The sequence below is a fragment of the Juglans microcarpa x Juglans regia genome, chromosome 7S (assembly GCF_004785595.1).
Source record: "Juglans microcarpa x Juglans regia isolate MS1-56 chromosome 7S, Jm3101_v1.0, whole genome shotgun sequence".
Lineage (NCBI taxonomy): Eukaryota > Viridiplantae > Streptophyta > Magnoliopsida > Fagales > Juglandaceae > Juglans > Juglans microcarpa x Juglans regia.
The window spans coordinates 13135715-13161107 of record NC_054607.1 but is presented as its reverse complement, the minus strand read 5'-3'; the positions used below and the strand labels follow the sequence as shown (position 1 = coordinate 13161107).

Below are 25393 nucleotides of genomic sequence, written 5' to 3'. Positions count from 1 at the left end.
TTGTCAATTCTTGTGTGCTTGATTTCAGTTGCTTGATTTTCACAATTGAGTATTGCTGTTTGTGATTTAATTAGAGAGAAGAAGAGAAGAGAAAAGAAAAGAAAAGAAAAGAAAGGAAAGGAAGAGAAGAGAAAAGAGAAGAAAGGAAAAGAAAAGAAAAGAAAGGAAAGGAAAACAAAAGAAAAGAAAATAAAGGAAAGGAAAACAAAAGAAAAAAAGAAAAAAAGAAAAGAAAAGAGAAGGTAGCATATTCAAAGGTTGCTACATAATTACAACAAAGAGAAAGAAATACATTTGTTGATTGGGCTTTATCTTCAAAGGGGCTAAATACATCTTTCTAGTTGATATCTTGGTTTATAATTACTCTTTCCCTCGTATAAATTCATTGAGTCTTGTGTCATTTTATTCCTTGTTTCTTGAACCTATTGCTGGTTGGAATAATACAAGGTTGTATTTTCTTAATTTAGTTCAACTAGTTCTTAAAGAACTTGAGCAGGAAAAGTATTGAGGTAAAATGCAAGAGAGTGTGAGACTATTATTAGGAAAAAGCCAATTAAGAGTGAAATACGAGTGGAGTGCCATTATTCGAGTATAAACACGTAAGGGAGTGTGTGAGGTTTTCCACTAACATACTTTTTGTGCAGCACATTATAATGTCTCATAGGAGTGACTCATCACCCAAGGGGATGGCAGATAACTCATCATTTGTGTTGCAAGCCATGTAACAACAGTTTGAGCGGTTGAACTTGGTGTTGGGTGAAGTGAGGGATAGGATGGATCATCAAGATGAGGTAATTAGAAATCTACAGGGCAGGAGAGATAGGAGGTGATGTGAGTCTAATGTTGAAAATGGGTATAAGAAAGAAGAGTATGGTGATTCTCTTGTTACTAGGGTGCACTCAATAGACAAATTTAGATGGATGATACAGAGCAGTAGAGCGAGGACATTTTTCATACTAGATGCCACATTAACAATAAGGTATGTAGTATGATCATTGATTTGATGAGTTGTATTAATTTGGCTAGCACTAATTTAGTCGAGAAATTGAATTTACCTACCTTGAAACACCCTAGACCATACAAGTTGCAGTGGTTGAGTATTTTGGGGAGGTTAGGGTAAATAAGCAAGTGCTAGTTTCTTTTTCAATTGGAAAATACCAGGATATGGTCCTTTGTGATGTAGTGCCTATGCATGCTGGCTATATTTTGTTGGTAAATCATGGCAGTATGATAGGAAGGTGATCCATGATGGGTTAAGGAACATGTACAATTTTGAAAATGATAGAAAAATAATCAAACTTGCTCCTTTAACTCCAATATAGGTCCATGGAGACCAATTGAAACTTAAAAGTGAGGTTGCTCAAAAAAGAAAGAGTGAAAATGAGAGTGATCAAAGAAGAAAGAGTGAGAGTGAGAGTGATCAAAAAAGAAAGAATGAAAGTGAGAGTGATCAAAAAAGAAAAAATGAAAAAGAGATTGAGAAAAAAGGAAATAGTGCGGTCGAAAAGGAGAGAGAGAAAAATGAGGGAGAAAAAAGATGAGGATGAGGCTGAGACCTCATGGAAAAGAAAGAATGAGTTGAAAAACAATTGTGAGGTTGAGAGTTCAAAAAAAGATGAAGAAAAAGAGAGTGACAGAAAAAAGAGAGAGAAAAGAAAAAAGAGAGTGAAAGGAAAAAAGAGAGTGAAAAAGAAAAAGAGAGTGGAAAGACAGGAGAGAGTGAAGAAAGTGAGAGAAAAACAAAGAGAAAAGTGAGTTTTTATGCAAATGTGAGTCTTAATACTAACGAACTTGACATATCTTTGCCTAGTGTTGTTGTCTTTTTGTTGTAGGGATATGAGGTCTTGTTTCCTATCAGTGTGTTTAGTAGATTGCCACCTATTAGGGAGATAAAGCACTACATTGATTTTTTACCAGATGCGACAATTCCTACCCGACTTTTGTTTGAAGAAAATGAGTCATTGACACACTTGAAGGGACAAGGTAAGTTGTTGACTAGAATACATGCTAAGTGGGAAGACTGTATTGAGACTTATCCTCATGCAATCAAATAAACACATGGTGAGGGAAATTTTGTGCTTAATGCATTAGCAAGAAGGTATGCCCTTATCTTGATTTTAAATACAAATTTATTGAGATTTGAATATGATAAGAAATTGCATGCTAATAATGATGACTTTGCTAGTGTGTATGGAATATGTGAGAAAGCATCATTTGGTAAGTTCCATAAACTGGATTGGTACTTGTTTAGAGACAATAGACTTTGTGTGCCTACTAGTTTTATGCGTAAGTTGCTTGTGTGTGATAGACATGGTGGTTTGTTGGGTAACTTTGGTATAAGGAAGATTTTTTATGTGTTGCATGAATATTTGTGGGAGTATCATTTGCAATTCATTGACGTGTTGCATGAACATTTGTGGAAGTATCATTTGTCATTCATTAACGTGTTGCATGAACGTTTGTGAGAGTATTACTTGCCATTCATTGAGTTTGCATATAATTGGAGCGGTCATTTTGGTGTAAGGAAAACTTTATGTGTGTTTCATGAACGTTTGTGGGAGTATCATTTGCCATTCATTGAATTGTTACATGGACGTTTGCAGGAGTATCCTTTGTCCTTATTAGAGTGTGCATATAATAAAACTTTGCGTACTACTATTTTTTATTCTCTGGTTGAAATTGTTTATAATTTTAATCCATTTACTCCTTTAGCTTTGATGCTTTTGCTTATTGATGACATGAGTAGCTTGGATGGATATTTTCAAATTTTGGAGAAAATTAATGAAAATGCATATAAAGTGGATCTTCCAGGTAAGTTTCATGTTTATGCTATTTTCAATGTTACAGTTTCATGTTTATGCTATTTTCAATGTTACTAACCTTTTTCCCTTTGATGCAGGTGGAGATTCGAGGTTGAACCATTTTGAGGAGAGGGGGAATGATGGGAACCAAGGTGGATCTAGTTTTAAAGATTCTTTGCAAGTTCCAGATGGGCCAATTACAAGATCAAAAGCTAAGAAAATCAAGGAAGCAAAGCAAGAATTGGTGCAATCCACTTCGGATGAAACCAGTAAGAGCCCAACTCACAAGATGGGCTTTAAAGAAGAAGAACCAGTTTTGATTCACTTGATACATGCTGTGGAAGACATAACTTAGAGTTATTGTTTGAGCCTATTGTTATTGAAGACTTTCAATTTATTAAAATCATTTAAAGGATTTATTTTGTTAGTTTAAAATAAGTGGGTTTGAGGATGCTTGACCCACTTATGCCTTATTTCTTACGAACTAGGATTTTTAGAAAGACATTGTATTTTGGCTAATGGCTTATTTGGAAAGTTACTTTTTAGGAACTAGGGTTTGATGAGGTACTGTATCGAGTTACTGTAGCCACGACACTATTCATCCAGGGGTAGTTTTGGAAGAAATGGCTTTATTTTGGCTAGGGTTTTAATTAGGTTTAGTTGTAGCCTCATTTTAAGAACTTTATGAAATTTGATGAATTTATTCATTGTGAGTTGAGTTTTACTCCTCTTGTTCTTGATATAAATTTTAAACTTACCAAAGGTAAATCACAGTGGCGTTCCTCCTTCGCAATTTGGGTTCTTGAGGCGGGTTCTTCAACGGGTCTAGATTTTAATATAATCTAAGTTCTTGAAACGAGTTCTCAACGACTCTAGGTTCTCCATCCATTGACTTAATTTTCACTTTCTTGGGGAGTTTTCAAATTGATTGTCAGTTCAAGGGATTCCATTCCCATGGGTTCATATCTACAAATATGTTTGTTAAGTTGAAATTGACGGTAAGCTATACTTCGTCAAACCATTTTACTTTAATGGGTAGGAATTGTCAGCTTTGGAATACCAAATTTCAGCACACATGCAAAGTACCATCTTCCATGGATTTGGATTGAGAAGAAGGTTGTAACAATCCACTCGTCAATAAAGTTATTTTTAAAGTTTTTGGGGAACCAATGCGCTATTAAACTTAAACTTAAATTTTTTTTCTTCTTAACGAAGTGCCAGATACGAAAGATTCCTTATAAATAAATAAATCTCATCTTATTTAAATACTTAAAATCCAAAATAGAGTTTAGGGAAAACACTTATTGAAAATCACTAAGTCTCATATGCTTATAAAAATATATTATTAAACTAAAATCATAAAACTAATCATAGCATAAACTGTCTTGGCCTGTGCCTTGCTTCTCGGGGTCAAGTCCTGTCCTGCAATCCTATCCTCATAAATATTATCTCGTGGGGTAGTTTAAAAACATACAAAAATGAATCGAATACTCATCATACAACACATCATATAGCAAACATAATAAACATGTGGTTTAAAAAATTATATGCATACTCTTAAATTACATACATGAATATCATGAACATGAACTTATCTTTCACTTGTCATAGGCTGATACATGTTGTTGACCCCCGTGACTTAGGGTTATCTCGTGGCTGGTTTAGATGCTCTGTTTTGTAAGTCTAAAAATAGAGGATGCTCGAACTTCTTGTGTATCGCTGGTTTCTGTTTGGTGTTGGGTGAAATAGAGGAGGCTGGCAACGGCTTTGTTACTTGGTGGTTCTCGGTGCAACTATGTGGTAAGGGTGCAGTGTCTCGGGTTGTTTTCTGACGTGTGTTGCTAGTGATTTGGTTGTGGGCTATGAGGGAGGAAAGGTGGTGGTTGGTGTCATGGTTTACGTGGTTGGGTGGTTCCGTCGTGCGTGGTGTTTTGGTCTTGGTTGTAATGTGAGGTATGTGAGGTGCGACTGGTTCAGGTTTATGCCGTGGAAGAAGAAAAATCAAGGTGGGGGAGGGAGAACATAGCGACAACTTGAGGAAGGTTTGGTACCGCGACTTAAAATATTCTCATGAAGGAGAAGTAGGCATATATATATACTGTTGGTTTAAGAAGTTTTAACATGAAGAGGGCTTATGTAGAGTTGTAATCTGAGTGAACCTTGATAATGAAGACGTGCATGGCATGAAGTTCACGGTTTATTAATATACAATAGGCTTAAATATAATTATTAAGCCTAATAAAATTTTATAATACATTTAAATATTTTTGGACCCATTAAACATAACTTAGGCCCAATAAAAATTAGCAATATTTCAATCTTGGAATTATTGGGTCGGGTCGTTACAGAGGTATTTATAGAGATCAGATGTTCAATTCCAGGGTTATAATAATTTTTATATATATATATATATATAGAGAGAGAGAGAGAGAGAGAGAGAGAGAGAGAGAGAGAGATCAATGGCTATATTAGGATCATGGCCTATATTACACATTGGATCTGTAGTAAAAAGGGATTGTGGTGGCCCAACCAACAAAAAGACCAAGGGGTCGACCCTATTCCTCAAGACAGGCTGAAAGCCATCAACTCACCTAGAGAGTGGCAAGCCTATATAAAGGGAAGTCCTGAATAGTAAAGTTATGAACAACAGCATTCCTAGGGCTGGGTAGAGCAAATTGATAAGTGTTATTTTTATCTGATTTTTATCACTATTTTATTTATGAAAAATATCATTTTCCATTAAATACTATTGATTTTATTTTATTTCTATATATTTTTATTTATTTTATTGGATTTGAAGGAATGAGAAGATTTAGTGCAATTGTAGATCCAAATAGATGAGAGGCAACGAGATTTGAAGAGAGTCGATGAGATTTGGGCGATGGGCCTTGTCCCGTGAGCAGCAAAGAGATATTTCTCTGACAAAGGTGAGAAGACTTACCTCTCGGTAGGCGAGGAGAATTGCAACCAGAAGGCGCGAAGATTTGGTGACAAGGCTCTAGGCGATTAGACGGGCGACTAGTCAAAACGACCAACTTAAAAGATCAACCTAAACGACATTGTGGACAATGACTAGAAAAGGCAAGATGAGTCTTTCATCCCGGTCGGGAGTCTTTCCACTCGGTAGGTAAGAAGAGGACTGTGTGGTCTTTGTGATCACCATGCCCATTCATTTGTGACCTCCACGCCTGCTAGTTATATTTAGCGCACACGACATCTACCCAGTGGAACCAATCTGAGTTCCACAATCAATCTATTGACGACCAAATCCTCCCGAACATTGCAATTCAAGCCGCATATCACTGAATCTTCCGTTTTAGACAATTCCGATATTCTTGGGATAATTTCCTTTTATGTTAACATCTTTCTTTAGAAACTATTTTCCAGATTTTTAACCTAGATTGTAGCCACATTTATTTTGTTTCTGGATTTGAGTTTTGACATCTATTTAATTCCATCTTGTGGGATGAATAGGGAGTCTTTGGTTTTTGAGTTCTTAGTTTTAGTTTTAGTCTGAGTTCGAGTTTATAGTTCCAGAATTTATTCTTTAAGTGTTTTTTCGAGAAGGCAGAACTGGAGGGCAGAGGTGAGAGTTGCATGCTTTATCAACCTACTTCAATGAAGAACACCAGTTTTATTCTTTTTCTTTTTAATTCCATTATGAACTAATTCTATTTTCTAGAGCTTTGATATAGCCTGACATTGAACACACAGTTTATATTCCAAGTTATTTTATTTTTAATATTTTCATGATTGAGTCTCCAATTAGTTAAATTCACATAGAGATATGGAGTTAATAGTTGGAGATATTTTCTGTATTGAATAGTTAATGGATTTTTATCATCAACTTGGGATAATTGAAATTCTATAACAAGATAGACTAAATTGTGTGAGATTTGCTAGGAGAAGTCAAATGCTCTAGATCTATTCTTATTATCTTTAAAATCTTAATTTTAATGTTCTTTTCTTCAGTTTAATTTACTTCAAAATTCGATTTTTCAAATAGTAATTAATTTAGTCAATTTCAATACTCAATAGCATAATTATTCCTGTCGGTTCGATAACTATTTTCTTTAAAACACTTCACTACTTGTTACAATTCTGTGCACTTGCAGATATATTTTTATACGAATAAGTTTTTGATGCCGTTGCTGGAGAATAGTTATTTGTTATTGATATTGATACCAACTAGATTGTTACAATTTTAGATTTTATTTTATTTTATTTATTTAATATATATATAAATTATATTTTATCTCAGTTTGATCTTTTTCTTTTTCTATTATGAGATTGAAAGAATCTTACGTCAGATCAATAAAGAGAGAAAGAAAGAGGTCGTTGCCTCCAAAGTTAATATGGCAAACCAGGAGCACAATGTGTTAAGAGACTATGCGATACCCTCAGTTAATGGGGCGACGCCAGTATAAGGCGGCCATCTATAGAAGCCAATAACTTTGAGATCAAGCCGGCCATCATTCAAATGATCCAACAAACCGTCCAGTTTGGAGGGTTGTCACAAGATGATCCTAATGTCCATATTGCAATTTTCCTGAAAATTTATGATACGTTTAAACACAACTGAGTGACAAATGATGCAATTCAATTGAGACTTTTTGTTTTTTCACTTTGGGAAAAGCAAAAGCTTGGCTGAATTCTTTGTCGCCTAGCATCATCACCACATGGGAACAGTTGGCACAAAATTTTGTAGCGAAATATTTCCCTCCGGCCAAGACAGCGAAGTTAAGGAATGATAACACAACCTTCATCCAATTTGAGGGTGAATCATTATATGAGGCGTGTGAGAGATACAAGTGCAATACCCGAGTCCTACTATGTAGGTCTTTACGTCATTTTATTAATTTTTTAAGTTAAATATTTTGAGATAAATATTTTTGTTATTTTATTTTAAGATGAATGTGCTTTTATTTTTATGTGGGTTATTAAAATAATTCAAGGGCATGATTTTAAGATCTTAAAATATTTTTCTCTTAAGCCTTCTAATTTTCATTTATTCAAGAAATGGCCCAAGCTCCCTCCACCATTAGATGGGTAGATAAGGAAAATATCTTTTCACACTTGATCCCCACCGTCCACCCTCCCTAGCTTATGAAACAAGGTTTGATTAAAAGCAATTAAGTCTTTATTCTCTTGAACCTGTCGCCTTCCAAGGCAAGAAAAGAAGAAAAAACTTCTCAAGCCCTCAACCGTGCGACACTACCACACATTCTCTCCCATTTCCACTCTCCTTCCAATCTTAAGCCAAGCACCCATTATTTCTTCTTCTCAAGAGGAAAATAGCAAGGTAAGAGTACCTTTAACCTTTCTCCTTTGTGTATTTCAAACTTGGCCATGGTTTAATCAAGTGGGTTTTCTTTTTATTGTTGTTGATGTTTTGGTTTTGGATTTCTAGCCAAGGGTTCATGTGCTCTCTAGTTCCTTAAGCCAAACCCACCTCTCCTCTTCTCCATTTTCTTTTTTTGGGAACGATTCACCAAAGGTAAAAACCTTAGCTTAACCCATTTGGTTTTTAGTTTGATTTTGGAGGCCAACTAAGTTGTTTTAGCTTGTATCTTAATTATAGTTATTATCTATGTTGTCAATAAATGTGAATGCTATGTTTTTGGCCCAAACCGAGTGTGTTGAAGCTATCTTGCTATGTATTTTCCTATCATTCAAAAATCGTATTTTTGCTATTTAACTTGGTTAGTAATAAGTGATGTTGGTTGATCTTTTCTTATGTGTGTGTGTGTATATATATATATATATATATGTTGATGCCATGTGTTTTGTGTTGAGGTCTAGTTGGTGACTTGTTATTAGGATGCTAGAGGATCGGTTTAAAGGCTTGGCTTGGTTCGTTGTAATTTTATAGCTTGCTTCTAAAATGTATTAAATGAGTAAATTATAATACTGGGTGTTTAAAGTTTTCAAGTTCACTTAATGGGTTTAACCTAGTTGTTTTATGCTATGTTTAGCCAAATAATTATGTTATAACAAACTTTTATTTGATTCTAATGTCACTAGATTTATAGTATGAGTTGGTATTAGAAGTAGATGATTATTTGTGCATGTTATAATATTGTGTGTGAGCTGTCTAGCAAGCCTAATCCCATGTGTATACCCTATTTTAATAACAAGTGAGCCTTTTCTTATAAGGGACAACTAACTATTCTAAAGGGATGCTTCCTAAGCTTATTTAGCCTACTTGAGATGCCTAAATTTATTTTAAAGCTCATTGTTGAGAATTTTCAGATTTTATCTCCTAATGTACATAATTCAAAGTGAGCTTGAACCAAAGAGACTTTGCTTCAAACTTATGAATTCTTAACTACTTTTCATGAAAGGTTTTAAAATAGCATTTCCACAGATAGTTAGCATGTCTTAATATTTAAGTTATTTCTCTTGTAAGTTAAGGTGAGGTGTAACAGCCGAGCCTAGTGCCAAGTTTTTTTTTTCGGGTTAAGTATATGAAAAACCCAGGGGAAATTTTTTGAATATTATTTTATGGGTAGAGATAAATTTTTTTTAAACAAGTTAGATTTTTTTTTTATTTGAGTTTGACTTGGGACCTATAATTCAAGGAAAAAGCCCAAGCCCGTGTTACCTTATTTTTTTTACGTACTACCCGTTTCACGTTCGTTTGTTTTTCCTCTCCATGCACTCCACTAGGTTACACTTGAATCAGTTTTTCTCCAAAGCATGCACGTTTATTCATCTCAGTGTTTCCCTTAGGGTTTCCGTCACCAATATATATACACACATATATTATCCCATGCTTTTAGAAACTACCCAAACACTTGCAGCCGCACCACTTTAGGGTTTCATTGCCTAGCCAGCCACGGCTTCCCCCTGTTGCAGAATCGCAAGCCCCAGCCTCCATCCCCACGTGAAACCAACAGCCACTTAGATTTCCCTTCCGTGCTCACAGCCGTGCGTGACCGTCCACCAGGAAAAATCAAACTTTGCACCCCATACCAAGAGTCACCCCAAGAAAGCCTACTCCTCCGTCATCTGTACTGCTGCTACACTAGTGCATCCCCTTGTAAGCATCTGATCAACCAACCAACAACCCAGTACGCAGCCACCCCCATCTCAGAAACTCAGCAAGTTACACCCCTGTTTTTGTTCTTCAAAACAGAGCACTCCATTTTTTCTCCACCGTGCAATGGGTTTCTATCACCAAGCCGCTGCCACCCCTCCTTTCGAGTTTCCAGCATGTTTGCACCATCGTGCTCCGTGAATCAACCACTGGCCAGCATCCTTTCTCGCTCTCTCTACGTCAAAACTTCGCAAGACACAGCTCCTCCTTGCGCAACCACCAACAATGAACAGTGAGGCCTCGTCGCCACAGACAGCTGCAACAGAGGGCGCCGGAGAACCTTTCAACACCATCAAACACCGCCCAACCCACGCATTGCCATTTGTGAGATTTCTCTATATCCCTCGGTTTCCAGCTCTACCTTCTTTTAGCTCTCTCTCTCTCACTCATCTCTCTTTCTCTCTCTCTCCCAGTGCCTGACCATCGTGATCTGCCACCGCCCCTAGCTGTGCTGCCGGGACAGCCACCTTCTTCGCCGCACTGCAAGCAGCTCCTTCCTTCTAGGTGAGCACCTTGCACCCCTGTCCTCGCTAACTGTTGCACCAAAATCGCATGAAACGTTTTAAGTCTACGTAAACTTAGTTTTACATATTATTTAGATATGGAATTACAGTTTTGCCCTTATTATTGGATGGTTTCAATTTGAAATTTTGTTTATGTTAAATCTGTTTTTACATGGTTTATGCGGAAAGTATAAGAAATTTTACAGAAATTAAATAGGATTTTCAAATTGTACTGTTGGTAGCAAATTATTTTAGTAACTGTGTAATTTTATTTTAAACATTTAAATTATGATTAAAGCTATTTTTATATTATTATTTAACAAAATTTTTACTAGTACTTACCTTAAATGTTGAGTATTATCAAAGAAATTTAGAGAATGATGATATTTTAAGGTTATGAGGATTTTTAGATATTGAAAAATTAGAATAGGTTATTTTAGAAGCTTAGGATTAAATATTGAAATATGTAATTAATTGAAAATTTACGAGAATTACGTGATTATTTTATAAGTGACGATTAATTATTGTTCGACAATTTTGAAGAAAATTCCAAAAAAGCTAATAAGTTCAGGTAAGCGGGGTTCCTATGCTAGACTTTGCATTAAAATAAAATGAGCTGAGGTTGATTTTTGAAAAATATACATATTTGGTTATGAAAATAAATTTGAACTATCTCAGTTATTTGTTCTGCATTACTCATAAGATTCTGTTTAAGAAGAAAGTATTTTTTTTTGTCATGACTGGTGTAGACATGAATTTATTTTTGGCATTCTGTTTCTGGACTTTGAAAAAGAGAGCGAATATGAAATTTTGTGCATAAATTATGTTGTGATATGATTTTGTTCTGTTTTGAAGATTTCTTGTGCTCTGATATGATCTGATGTGATTTCTGAAAACCTCAGGCATAACATTCTATTTCTATTTCTGTTCCATTCTAATCTTACCATGGGTGTAAAACTGTGGCCTCTGTTCAGGTTGGTACGAACTTTTCTGTTTCTGGTGCACCCAGTTTGGAAACAAAGTGGTTTTCTGCTTGGTCTTTCCTATGTGCAAACTTGGGGCTCCGAGAATGAATAAGGGGAAGATTCATATTCTGTTTCTACTTGGTTAGCTACCAGGGTTTGCACAACTCTAACACAGGGGTTAAACATGGTATTTGTTATGATATGATAAGATAAGATGTGTTGTTTCAGTTTATGCTATGCCAAAGTGATTTTGATTATGAATATTTTTGAACTTTCACTCTGATATTTTTGATAACATTGTTCTGACGCTACATTTTGAAAACATTATTCTGATTCTACATTCTGAAAGAAAAGATTATGTTCTGCATTCTGAACTCTATAAATGCTCATGTTTACACCATGGTATATGTCCTCTGCTTACTGAGTTGTTAATAACTCACCCCTTATCTCCATATATTTTTCAGATAATTTTGATGGCTCAGCTAGAGAACAAGAGTAGAAAGTTTTAGCAAGGTGTGATAATCATGGTGGAATAAGTGCCTGAGGGTACAAGTGCTTATTTGAGAGTCGTACTTAGTAAACTGATTTATTTTTCGGGTATTTTGATTTGGTGAGTTAAGGATATTTTTGAGTTTTTGGAGGATTTCTAATTTATGTTGTTGAGAATTTCTTTGTTGTCCCCATTGAGGAACTTAGATATTTGGATTGATTAAATGGATTAACATTTTATGGAGTTTTCTGGATTTTATAGTTGTATTATTGAAGTTGATATTAAGTATTAAAAGCTAACTCTCCGGACCTTCGGGATTAGGGTGTTACATGAGGAGTAATTATTTGGGTTAATGCTAAGCATAGAATGGACATTAGATTGTAGTATCGTGGCTTTCTCTTTTAAAGGAAGGGCTAAAAAATATTGTATGAGTATTAACACGCTTATGCTATTTATTGGAATATGACCTATATTGACGTTGGAAGTATCGAGGAGCATAGCGGTAAGTAGCTATGACCATGTTTCTTATACCAAGTTCTCCTTATGGAAGAATGTCTCTCTCTTTTCTCAAAGGTTCTTCTAACGAAAGAGTAAATGTATATATTATGTACAAGCATTTCTTGATAGCCCCTGTTAAGCACCCTATCGATAAGTAACTATGAACATGTTCCAAAGGTTATGATAAAAATGTTTGATTGCAAAGGAAAGGTATATATGCAGTATGTATTGTATGTATTTTTATGAAATGAGACGTGAGGCTCATGCCTTATGCTTTAAGCGATACTTTAAATGATGCGAATAAAATGTTTTAAAAAGTCCCTATGAACTAATGCTTTATGGATGCTATGAAAGATAATATTTAAGCTCATGCTTTTAAATGATCTTTTTTACATGAATGAGCTGTTAAATGAAAAGGACTGAAAAGGAAATGACTGAATGAAATAAAGAAATGACTAAAAGGAAATGAATGTTTTACTGTATGAAACTACGTAATGGCCATGACTGATAAATGAATGATGGTACCAAACGACTGGTCAGATTGTAATGCCGGGTAAGTAGTACTGGCGGTGCACTTAATGCTGCCCCCTGACTGAGGGATTCCCAACCCACGGCCACGGGCAGAATCAGGTCCAAAGGAAGACTCCTTACCCTAACACACGGGGCATAATAGTGTGTACCAGCCAAAGAAAAGTGAAATATAAAAGCATAGTTATTTGTCAAAGATGTTTTATGCATGAAAGTATTGTTTATTCCTTAAAATGTTTATGCATGAAAGCATTGTCAAATTGTCAAAATGTTTATGTATGCATGTTTTCAAAAGAAAAATAATAGATGATTAGTACATTAAAGGCATGGTGTACTACTTACTGAGTATTCGACTCACTTTGTGTTTATGTTTTAAATGTCCAGATAATGACGAAGAGGCTGGGGAGCAAGGCACTACTGCAGAGGGAGAGACAGATGCTTAGTGTCTACCCTGTTGGTTCAACCTTACATGGATGATACGTCATGTTTATGGATGTTATTTTTATGTTAGGATGGGTTCCTTGTTGGGAAGTTTTGTCGGGTTTGACTTTAAAATAATGTATCTTTTGGTATGGTGTAACCGTTATGGTGGGGTGATGGTAACCCTTTATACATTGACTTAGTGCCCTTCTGTATGTATGGTAGGGATGGAGTCCCTTCCTAACTAAAACATTTATATTTTTTTGAATGTATGATAGACTCTGAGCGTCTCTTATGGTTGAATGTTTGAATAGAATGTCTATCGGGTGCTCCTCTTTATTAAATTATAAATTTAGTGTACACGTATGTTATGTTCATGCTGATTGCATATTACTAGAAAAGAAAAAAAAAGAAAGGGACAGGTATGTGTGTAGCGATTCCACCCTTCCCAGGGCGGGGTTGTTACAACAAGGATGTATTGCGCAAGTGTCCACATCATGACCTCCCAGCCTGGCTTCAAGTACAGAAGTTTTAAAATGGTTTGGGATCCACAAATCGATCTATGATTGATGCAGCCTCAGGAAGAATATTAATGAGTTAGACCCCTGAAGCCGCGTATGAACTTCTGGAAGAGTTGGCATATAACAACTATCAGTGGCTCGCAGAGAGAGCAATGCCAAAGAAGCTGATCGACCAGCAAGCTGAGAAGACTAGAGAGAATAAAGGGGCTCGAAAATCCAAGAAATCCAGGGAGTCTACTTCCGAAGCTTATTCTCCTTCAATTTATGATCCACCAATTCTTTTTCCGTAAAGATTAAAGAAACATAAGATTGATAATCAGTTCTCTAAATTTGTGAGTATATTTAAGCAACTGCATTTTAATATTCCTCTCATTGAAGCTTTAGAGCAAATGCCTAAATATGCAAAAAATTTTAAGGATATATTATCAAACAAGCAGAAGTTGGACGAGCATGAAACTGTGATGCTGACTGAGGAGAGCAATGCAATTTTACAAAAAAAGTTGTCGCTTAAGTTGAAAGATCCAAGGAATTTCGCGATCCCTTGCACTATAGGAAATTCCTATTTTGATAAAGTTTTATGCGACTTAGGGGCAAGTATTAATATAATGCCTCTCTCTGTTTCCAGGAAATTAGGTCTTGGAGAAGCAAAGTTGACCACCATCTCTCTACAGTTGGCGGACAAATCTTTTAAATACCTGAGAGGACTCATTGAGAACGTACTAGTGAAAGTTGATAAGTTCATCTTCCCGACCGACTTCGTTGTACTCGATATGGAGGAGGACTAGGAGATCCCTTTGATACTGGGCCTACCTTTCCTGGCGGCGGGGTGATCCTTAATTGATGTCCAGTTAGGGAAACTCATTGTGAGGGTCGGCGAGGAGCAAGTCACGTTTGACGTGTTTAAATCTATAGAATTCCAGCCCAAGGTACATTCTTGTTTTCAAATAAGCGTCCGAGACATAGTCAAGGCCAATGAGACTTATGGAGCCAAATTTCCAAAGTTACCACTTGAGGTTTGTTTTACTCACTCTACGTCTATTGAATCCAAAGATGAAAAAGAATGAGTGTGAGAGATATTTGGGAGCTACACCTTCCTTTTCTCATTGAATAAAATCGAAAGTGGAAGAACTAAACTCATCTCAATCGACGTCACCCAAGCTTGAACTAAAACCGCTTCCATCAAATTTAAGGTACGCTTTCTTAGGCCAGGACTCTACTTTTTCAGTCATTATTAACAGTTCTTTGAATGATGTAGAGGAAGAGAAGTTGCTGAGAGTCGTGCGGGAACACAAGATGGCCTTGGGTTGGACCATCTCGGACATTAAAGAAATTAGTCCTTTAATTTGCATGCACAAGATTTGGATAATTTTAAACTGATCGTCCAACCTCAAAGGAGACTAAACCCATCAATGCAAAAAGTAGTGCATAAAGAAGTATTGAAGCTTTTAGATGCCGGGATCATTTATCCAATCTCAGATAGTGCATGGGTAAGTCTAGTGCAAGTGTCCCAAAGAAAGGAGGGATAATCGTGATCAAGAATGACAACAATGAACTCATATTGATGAGGACGGTCACAGGATGACGAGTATGCATAAACTATCGAAGACAGAATGACGCAACTCAGAAAGACCAATTTCCCTTACTCTTTATTGATCAAATGCTTGAAAGACTTGCCGACCACGCCTACTACTCTTTTCTAGACGGATATTCAGGTTACAATCAAATAGCCATTGCACCCGAGGATCAAGAGAAGACCACTTTCACCTATCCTTACGACACTTTTGCATATAGGCGCATGCCTTTTCGTCTTTGCAATGCACCAGCCACTTTTCAAATATGCATGATGTCCATCTTTTCGAACATGGTGAAAATTTTTTTAGAAGTCTTCATGGATGACTTCTCGGTTTTTGGTCACTCTTTTGATAACTGCTTATCTAATTTATCTTTAGTTTTGCAGATATACAAAGAGACAAATCTTGTTTTAAATTGGGAGAAATGCCACTTCATGGTCAAGGAGGGAATAGTGCTCACCCATCGCATTTCCTTCAAGGGAATTGAGGTCGACCGAGCAAAGATAGAAGTTATTGACAAACTCCCACCACTGACCAATGTGAAAGGCATGAGGAGCTTCTTAGGTCACGCCAGATTCTATCGTCGGTTTATAAAGGATTTTTTCCAAATTCCTAAACCTCTCTGCACTCTATTAATTAAAGATACTCGGTTTGAATTTTCTGATGAATGCTTGCATGCTTTTGAAACATCGAAAAAATTATTAATTTCAGCAACTATCATTGTGTCACCAGATTAGATTTTACCTTTTGAATTAATGTGTGATGCCAGTAATTATGCTATAGCGGTTGTTTTAGGGCAGAGAAAATATAAAAAATTTCATGTTATTTATTATGCAAGTCGGACCTTAACAGGAGTTCAACTTAATTATGCTACTATTGAAAAAGAATTGTTAGCAGTTGTGTTTGCCTTCGACAAATTTTGCTCTTATTTGATAGGTTTGAAGGTGGTTGTCTACACCGATCACTCAGCTCTTAAATACTTGCTATCGAAGATGGATGCCAAACCAAGACTGTTAAGATGGATTCTGCTACTACAAGAGTTCAATTTGGAAATAAGAGATAAGAAATGTACCGTGAATGTAGTGGGCGACCACTTATCTCGCCTTGAGTTTAAAGAGGCAACTGGCGAGAAGAATTTCCCAATTAATGAGACCTTCCCGAATGAGCAATTAATGGTTACACAAGTTGTTCCATTATTTGAATCCTACCTTTTATTTGTAGCCCTCACCCTGACCTTACATTACAAGCTTGATAAAGACTTATTGATCCTTGGTGATAGTTTCTGTTCTACATTAGTGGAGAGTGATTTGAAAAGCAAGCCTATGGAGTTTTTAGAGATCCATTATTGATTTACTTGTTTGCATAAAACTAACCAGGGAGCTAATGATGAAGTGAGAATGATGGGTATGCGTGAATGTGAGGTTGAATAATGCGGTGGAAATGAGTTTTGAATTAACTTTTGAACTTGATTGATCTTGAATGATCCATTTGAATTATAAGCTTTAGACAATCTTTTAGGCAATAAATTTTATGAATCAAACCATTTCTTATTTTAATTGTCTTTTCTTTTCTTCTTTGCTGGAGGGTGTGCAAAGCTTAAGTTTGGGGGTATTTGATAAGTGTTCTTTCGAGAAGGTGGAACTGGAGGACAGAGGCGAGAGTTGCATGCTTTATCAACCGACTTCAACACAGAACACCGGTTTTATTCCTTTTCTTTTTAATTCCATTATAAACTAATTCTATTTTCTAGAGCTTTGATGTAGCCTAGTATTGAACACACAATTTATATTCCAAGTTATTTTATTTTTAATATTTCCATGATTGAGTGTTAATTCCTTGTTCTTAATGTTTACAATTTTCTAACTAACTATTGTTCGATCTTTTGGATTGCAATGAGACCGAGTGGTTATTTTTAAATACCATTTATTGAGCGAAAATAGAGATGCTTTACTGCGACCAGTGTGATTTTCAAGAAAAATCTAAAGAATTTAATGAGTCTCCAATTAGTTAAATTCACATAGAGATATGGAGTTATTTGTTGGAGATATTTTTGGTATTGTTCGAGAGAAAATATTGAATAGTTAATGGATTTTTATCATCAACTTGAGATTCTATAACAATGAAGACTAAATTGTGTAGGATTTGCTAGGTGAAGTCAAACGCTCTAGATCTATTCTTATTATCTTTAAAATTTTAATTTTAATGTTCTTTTCTTCAGTTTAATTTAGGTAAACCATTTTTCAAAATTCAGCTTTCCAAATAATAATTAATTTAGTCAATTTAAATTGACTAAATTAATTATTATTTAGTCATAAACAACATTTTCATGGTTCTTGGATCAAAAGTTGGCGAACAAATGATTTCAAAACAAAATGAGGTCTTAAGATAAATCAAAATGATTGGTCCAACGCCTAGAACCAAGCTAACTTGTAGTGGCATGCGCATTTATTATCTATACCATGATTGAAATAGGAATATGCAGCCATGATTTCAAAGAGGAAATGTGTGTTTAATTGAACCATCACGGTCAAACTAGGAAAGAAATTCCCACCAGAAGCAACACTTGGTTAAGAGCCAACTTTAGTTGGTCCAAACCCATCATTTTTGTTGACCGAAAAGAAGAAGAGTGAGCTTGTGTTTTGGAAGGTAAATGATTGCATTTCGTGGTTCTGACATTATCACATATAGCCCTAAGTTGTGTTTGAAAAGGGCAAAAAAAAAAGGTCCTATTCCTTAATAGATCTCATATGATTTTGTCAAGTTTCAGATGAATTGAGATTTGGTTTGTGAGAAAAGATCACAGAGACGAAAACAGAGGAGATGAATTGGAAAATACTTTCATAAATGAATTGGATGATTAATTACAGAGTACTTGAACTATATTTATACAAGGCAAAATGTGAAATAACAGACTAACTATAATAACTAACTCTTCTTCTCCTCTTATAGTTTAACACATGTAGCTTTAGATTTTAACTCCATTTGTCCAATCCGTGAGGCTATATTCCAACCCCCCCCCCCCCCTCAAGATGAACATGTATATTTAGGAAGTTCATCTTGCGGAGAGTATGATGAAATGGAAGAGAGCCTAGAGGCTTTGTTAAAATATCTGCTAGTTGCAATCTTGAGGGGACTTGGAAGAGCTTGATGATATTTTGTTGCAGTCTATCTGTATGTGCTTTGTTCTCTCGTGTTGGATTGGATTAGTTGCAACAGATAATGCTGATTTACTGTTTGTATAAACCAAAGTTGGTTGGTGGTGGTTGATACTTAGGTCCTGCAGTGCATAAAGGAGCCATTGAATCTCACAAGTTGTTGAAGCAAGGGCCTTATATTCTACTTCTGCAGAAGATCTGCTTATTGTGGCTTGCTTTTTACTCTTCCATGAAATCAATGAATCACCCAAGAAGATGGCAAAGCCTATTACACTCCTTTGAGGGTCAATACACCCTGCCCAATCACTGTTTGAGAAAGCCTTGAGCTGCAATTCTGATGAAGCTGGGAAGAATAATCCTTGTCCAGGAGTTGCCTTCAGATGCCTGAGAACTCGAATGGCTGCTTGGTAATGACTAACAGCTGGTTTGGCTAAAAATTGATTGAGAACTTGGACTAAATAGGCAAGGCCAGGTGGAGTTATTGTTAAGTATAACAATCTCGCAACTAATCTCCTATAGGCTGAAGGATCTTCATACAAATCAGAATCTGAAGCAGTGAGCTTTAAATTCGATTCCATTGGAAAAGCTGCAGATCTTGCACCAAGAATTCCAGTTTGTTCAGGTATGTCTAGAGCATACTTCCTTTGACAAATTGATATGCTAGTTTTAGATCTTGCTACCTCCAAATCCAAGAAACTATTTAAGTTCCCCTAAATCTTTAATTGTAAACTTATCATGTAGATAAGTTTTGAGCAGTTGTATTTCAAGCAAGCTGTCACTGGCCAAAAGAATATCATCTACATAGACTAGTAAAGCTATGAAGCAATGTTGTGGACAGTTTAGCAAATCATTGTCTAGATGCTTGTTTCAAGCCATAGAGACACATAAGAAGTTTACAAACTTTATTTTCTCCTTTGACAACCAAACCAGGGGGCAACTCCATATAAACTTCTTCATGCAAATCACAATGTAAAAAAGCATTATTAACATCTAATTGGTGAATATGGCAATTTTTAATAGCAACAATAGCAAGTAGTAGCCGAATGGAAGTAATCTTTGCTACTGGAGAAAAAGTGTCAAAGAAGTCCAATCCTTCTTGTTGAGTGTAGCCTTTAGCTACCAATCTAGCTTGAAAAAGTGTCAAAGAAGTCCAATTCTTCTTGTTGAGTGTAGCCTTTACTACCAATCTAGCTTTATGTCTTTCTATAGTTCCATCTACCTTATACTTGATTTGAAATACCCACTTACAACCTATGGTCCGTTTATTTTTAGGAAGAGTAACAAGTTCCCAAGTCTTATTTAATTTTAAGGCATTTATTTCTTTTTTCATTGCAACTTGCCATTCTAGAATTTTAACAGCCAATTTCTAATTTTTGGGTTCTTAGGAGGCTACTAGAAAGACTTTATGAGAAGTGGACAATCGATTTGCAGAAAGAAAATAAGATATGGGATAAAGAATACATTTATTAGGAGAGCAATCAGCAATAGCAGATGAGTGAGTTGCATTTGGAACCTGTGAAGCAGTACCACAATAATAATCCTGCAAGTAATTTGGCACTTGTTTAATTCTTGAAGATTTTCAAAGATGTTGTGAGGCTATTTGAGGAACAGATTCATTATTTAAAGGTAGTTGATGGTTTGTAAGATTCTGATATGAGGTGAGGTTTTGATTTGATGTAAAATTCTGATCTGAATTAAGGTTCTAACGTGAGGCTAGATTTTGATCAGAATGAATATCAGAAGAATGAAAGTAGAAATCTGAAGTAGAATTTGTAGGAGGAAATAAGAAGGTATGTGTTTCAGGATTAGATGGAAAAGCCTTGAAAGGAAAGACATTTTCATAAAAGACTACATTTCTTGAGATCAATACCTTATTGGTGTTAAGGTCCATTAATTTGTAGCCTTTTATGTCAGAAGGATAACTTAAGAATAAACATTTTGTAGCTCTCGGGTCAAATCTATGTCTATGATTTGTGAGAGTTGATACAAAGCAAAGACAGCCAAACACTTTGAGGTGAGAAAGATTAGGTGGTTTATCAAATAGCATTTCAAATGGTGTTTTGTTTTTAAGAAGAGGGGTAGGATTTCTATTTATAATGTGTGCTGCAGTTAACACACAGTCACTCCAAAAGGTTAAAGGCATGTTTGCTTGAAACATTAAGGCCCTGGTAGTGTTTAATAAACGTTGATGTTTTCTTTCCACAACTCTATTTTGTTGTGGAGTTTCCACACAACTTCCTTGATGTATAATGCCATCATTATAGAATTGAGTCAAAAGGAATTCAGGTCCATTGTCTGACCTTACTGTTTTGATAGGAGCACTAAACTGTGTTTCTACCATTTTGCAGAAATTTTTGAGAATAGAAGGAACTTCAGATTTCATCTTGAGCATGTATACCCAAGTACAACATGTATAGTCATCAACTATATAGTAAGGAAGTATTTGAAACCAGACTAGGAAACAACATTGAAGGGACCCCATATATCACAATGGACCAAGTCAAACATTTTATTTGAACTAGTTTGAGATACAGGAAATGAAATCTTTCTTTGCTTTGCTAAATGACATACATCACAAACATTGGTAGAATTGAAAGATATAGATGACTCTAGTTGTCTAAGAAAAGGTAATATTGAGTTAAAAATATGGCCTAATCTGTTATGCCAAGTCTCTAATTGATTTTGGGTAATAGCTGAGACAAAAGATGAAGAATTAAACTTGGGTTGATTGCAAGTAGCAGCTTTTGAAGTAGCTTGAGATAGGTGGTACAGTCCATGTTTCTCAAAGGCAATCCCAACCATCTTCTTTGTTGATTGGTCCTGTAAAAGGCAGTAGGAGTCAAAGAAAGAGACACAAATATTAGACTGCTTTGTTAGTTTAGAAACATATAGTAAATTGAATGAAAAACTAGGAACACAAAACACATCATACAAATATAATGTGTTTGAGAGGCAAATATTCCCAATATGTGAAGCTGGAACAAAGTTCCCATTTGGCAAATTAATAGAGGTATTGATTGATTTAGGTGTAGATGAATATAATAGTGATGAACAAATCATATGATCTGTTGCACCTGTATCCAAAATCCATGAGGATACATACTATAAAGATGAAGAAACAGAATAGCAAAGATTTGAAGGTTTACCAGAAAATTGAGAAGTAACAATGTTTACAGTTAGTGAAGTTGTTTGGGTAGATATTTGAGATGAGTTAGAATTTACAAGTGCTAGCAATTTATTGAATTCCTCAGAAGTTAAAGAAAACTTTTGATTCTCGTTACTGTTTTGAATGTAGACCTTAGAGGTTAACATAGCAGCAAGAGTAGTGGATGGATTTCGTTTCCCTTTTGGTCCAGTCCAGCCAGGGGGGTAACCATGAAGTTGGAAACATTTCTCTACTGTATGTCCATTGTACCCACAATGAGTGCAATATAGAGAACATCTCTTCTGTTTGTCTTTGGAAAATTCTGATGGAACAGATGGAACAAATGGCTGATTATTCTGTTTGGCAAGCAAAGCATGAGTTTCATTGCTGACAGAATTATTGAGTTGTCTCTTGCTTTCCTCTTGAAGTAGTAAAGAGAATACTTTTGCCATACTTGGCAACGGTGACACCATAAGCAATTGGCTTCAAATTGAAGTGTAGGAGTCATTTAAGGCAACCAAGAATTTTAACACATAATGATACTACTATCTAATTAGCAAAAAATCAAACAGGTTGCAGGTACATGTTGCCATCTTTCCACAGCTACAAGTTAGGAATGGTCTGTAATTAACATACTCATCCCATAAAGTCTTGAAAGAACTAAAATACTTAGTGATCGATAAAGAACCCTGAGTAATAGAACTTAGAGATTTCTCAAGATGAAAAACTCTCGGACCATTGCTCCTTAAGTATCTTGTTTTCAACTCTTTCCAAAGATTAACAGCAGATGCAACACATAGAAAATTGTTCCTTATTTCCTTGCAAATAGAAAATTGTTCCTTATTTCCTTGCAAATAGAATTCATTAACCACGAGAGAACCAAATTGTTGGCACACAGCCAAGTAGTATGAAGAACACACTGATTAACAAGAGAAGCAAGAATCGTACCATCAATGAACGCTGCTTTATTCGCTGCTTTATTCTTGACTGTTAGAGCAATGGTGATTGATAGACTCCATCCAATATAGTTATCACTAGTAAAGATTTCTGAAACAACTAATGCACCAGGATTGTCACTTGGATGCAAGTAGTATGGACTTGATGAATCATTCGAAGGGTTGATTGTGCGATGAGAAGTATGAGAACTGATAAAATCTTCTTCGTCAGAAGTCATTTCTGGAATTTCTCCAAGAAATGCAAGAAAGTATGTAGAAGGAAAAATACAAAAATTTCAGAGCAAAATCTTTGTAAGGTCGCGGAAGCAAAAAATCATGATTTTCAATCTGATACCATGTCAAGTTTCAGATGAATTGAAATTTGGTTTGTGAGAAAAGATCACAGAGACAAAAACAGAGGGGATGAACTGGAAAATACTTTCATGAATGAATTGGATGATTAATTACAAAGTACTTGAACTATATTTATACAAGGCAAAATGAGAAATAACAGACTAACTATAATAACTAACTCTTCTCCTCCTCTTCCAGTTTAACACATGTGGCTTTAGATTTTAACTCCATTTTTGTTCAATCCGTGAGGCTATATTCCAACAGATTTCAAGCATAAAACATGCGATGATAATTTATTTGAGAAACACGTGCTTTCAGAATTCGTAGACATGTTATTCACAAGGTAAAAGCATGTTCCTATAGCATGCGAAATAAATAATTTGCTAGCTAATTAGTAAACGATCTCTTTTTAACTCGGGCTTTTCTTACGAGCGTTTGTCTACCTTCGTTGCCAAAAGATCTCCAACTGTCTTGCCTATGTTTTTATAAATGTTCAAGTTTTGTATAAACCTTTTGTAAAAGTGTAGATCTCATCTAACAAAAAGTGAATTTTTCACACTTTTTCATGGTAGGATCTAATTTTTTTTATAAAAGACTTGCACGAAACTTGTGCATTTAAGACTACTTGTAGATATCATTTTCCTTTTTCTTATTAATATCAAAGTTTAATATACTTTCTAAGTGTCACACTGGGCTTCTAATGGTCTTTTCATCCTAAGAAATGGTAAAGAAAACTATTTTTTATAGCTTTTACTACTCTGTTTTAAATGACATTCAAAGCTGTAAGTATATTATTTTACAAAAATACAATCCTTTTAAATTGTTAATGTAAAATAATATGTTGGCATATTCTTATGATAACATTTTGTCTAGTTGAGATGTAAATATGTTGAGTAAAATCTAAGTTGGAATTAGAGCGCAAATTTGTTAGACTTAGGAAGATCAACCTAATCGAGGTAAAATATTCATATCTTCTATTCTTGAAACAGAATAATGGTGGTGTCGTTGGAAAGCTAGCTCAAAGCTCTACACCTTCATGTTTCACAAAGACCTCTAAATTCCCAAGTTTACTGTGAAAAAAAGATTAAGAATAAGATTCGCTAGACGTGTGTGAGATGTCTCAATCAAGCAGTTTGTTCAACATGAGCTTGACATTGGCTTGAACAACAATTTCAAGAATCAAAATTTTACTTGGATTTGAATGCCTCGTTTGGTTGCACAGATGAGATAAGATGAGAAATCTGTCAATAGTAGTGTTATAATTTATGAATAGTAATGAAATGGTTTGACTTAAGATTTTTATGGAGAGAGAAATAGTTGAATAAAAAAATTATAAAGTTAAAAGAGGGTTAGAATATAAGTTTTTAATATAATTTTTATTTTGAAATTTGAAAAAATTGATTGTTTTTTGTATTTTGTTTGGAAGTTTGGGAAAGTTGTAATAATTAGGTAATGATTAGATGAAAAATTTGAAATTGGTGTTTGGATGTTGAGATGAAATGAACTGAAATGGTTTCAAAGGTTTGTGACACCAAACCAGATAAACCTACTCAAACCCAAACAACATATACATTATGAAACATGGTTTTTTGGGTTAAGTGAAAGGCTCCTATTGCTAATTTCATAGTATTTTTGAGAGAAAATCCTAAAGACGCCCATTAAGCCTTCAAGATACTTCCTCGATAAACAGTCACTTCATGTTAATGTTTGATTGCTAGACATTATAAGCGTGACGATTTCATTGGTCAGAAGTTTTTCCGAAGCTACAGATCAGTTGTAGAGATTGAATGGGTACTTCTGGAGAAACTATAGAAGACGCCAGAAGTCCTTTCGAAATTGTTGAGATGCAAAGACCAAAAGGGTCACTCATGTTGTTACAAGCTAGACTTGGCTACTTGAAAGGTCTTGAAAATGTTTTTCAATTGGTTGTAATAGATTAACTTTATAGTAGATTATAGGTGGTAACTTATATCCATGATGATTTTAGATTTTGTAGATGCTCTTCAAATAAGTTTCCACTTCCTTAACAAATTGTTGTGTGACTTTTCTCTTGCTTTGATTGATTTTAATTATTGTTAATTTCAGTTACCATATGGAAAAACTTCTAAATAGTCGAAAAACACATATTCACTCTCTCTAGATGCACATGAGATCTGATCTATAGAATTTCCATAAAACAAAGTTATAAAAACGTTTGTAATTCTGTTGGTATCGTTTCAACGAACAAGAACAGTGTCCAAATGGGTCATTGTGAGACTCATAGTCATGTCTCAATCTTGATAATCTTTGGGTCTCTACATCTATCAGAACCAACTTTTCATTTATTTCATTCTAATTCCCTAGGTCAATGTTGGTAGAAATTTCATGTTTTTATATAAATTTCGATCATAGAGAAAGACCTTGTGTTT

The 25393-nt window shown here is 35.2% G+C and overlaps 1 long non-coding RNA gene across 1 annotated transcript in view; it reads left to right on the top strand.

Moving 5' to 3' along the window:
* Positions 1-12350, top strand: part of LOC121240223 — a 70506-nt gene extending 58156 nt beyond the window's left edge. The window contains exons 3-4 of the long non-coding RNA XR_005935493.1: positions 9211-9220; positions 12193-12350. This is a non-coding gene — a long non-coding RNA (uncharacterized LOC121240223). The remainder of the gene's footprint in view (positions 1-9210; positions 9221-12192) is intronic.
* Positions 12351-25393: the final 13043 nt, after the last annotated feature.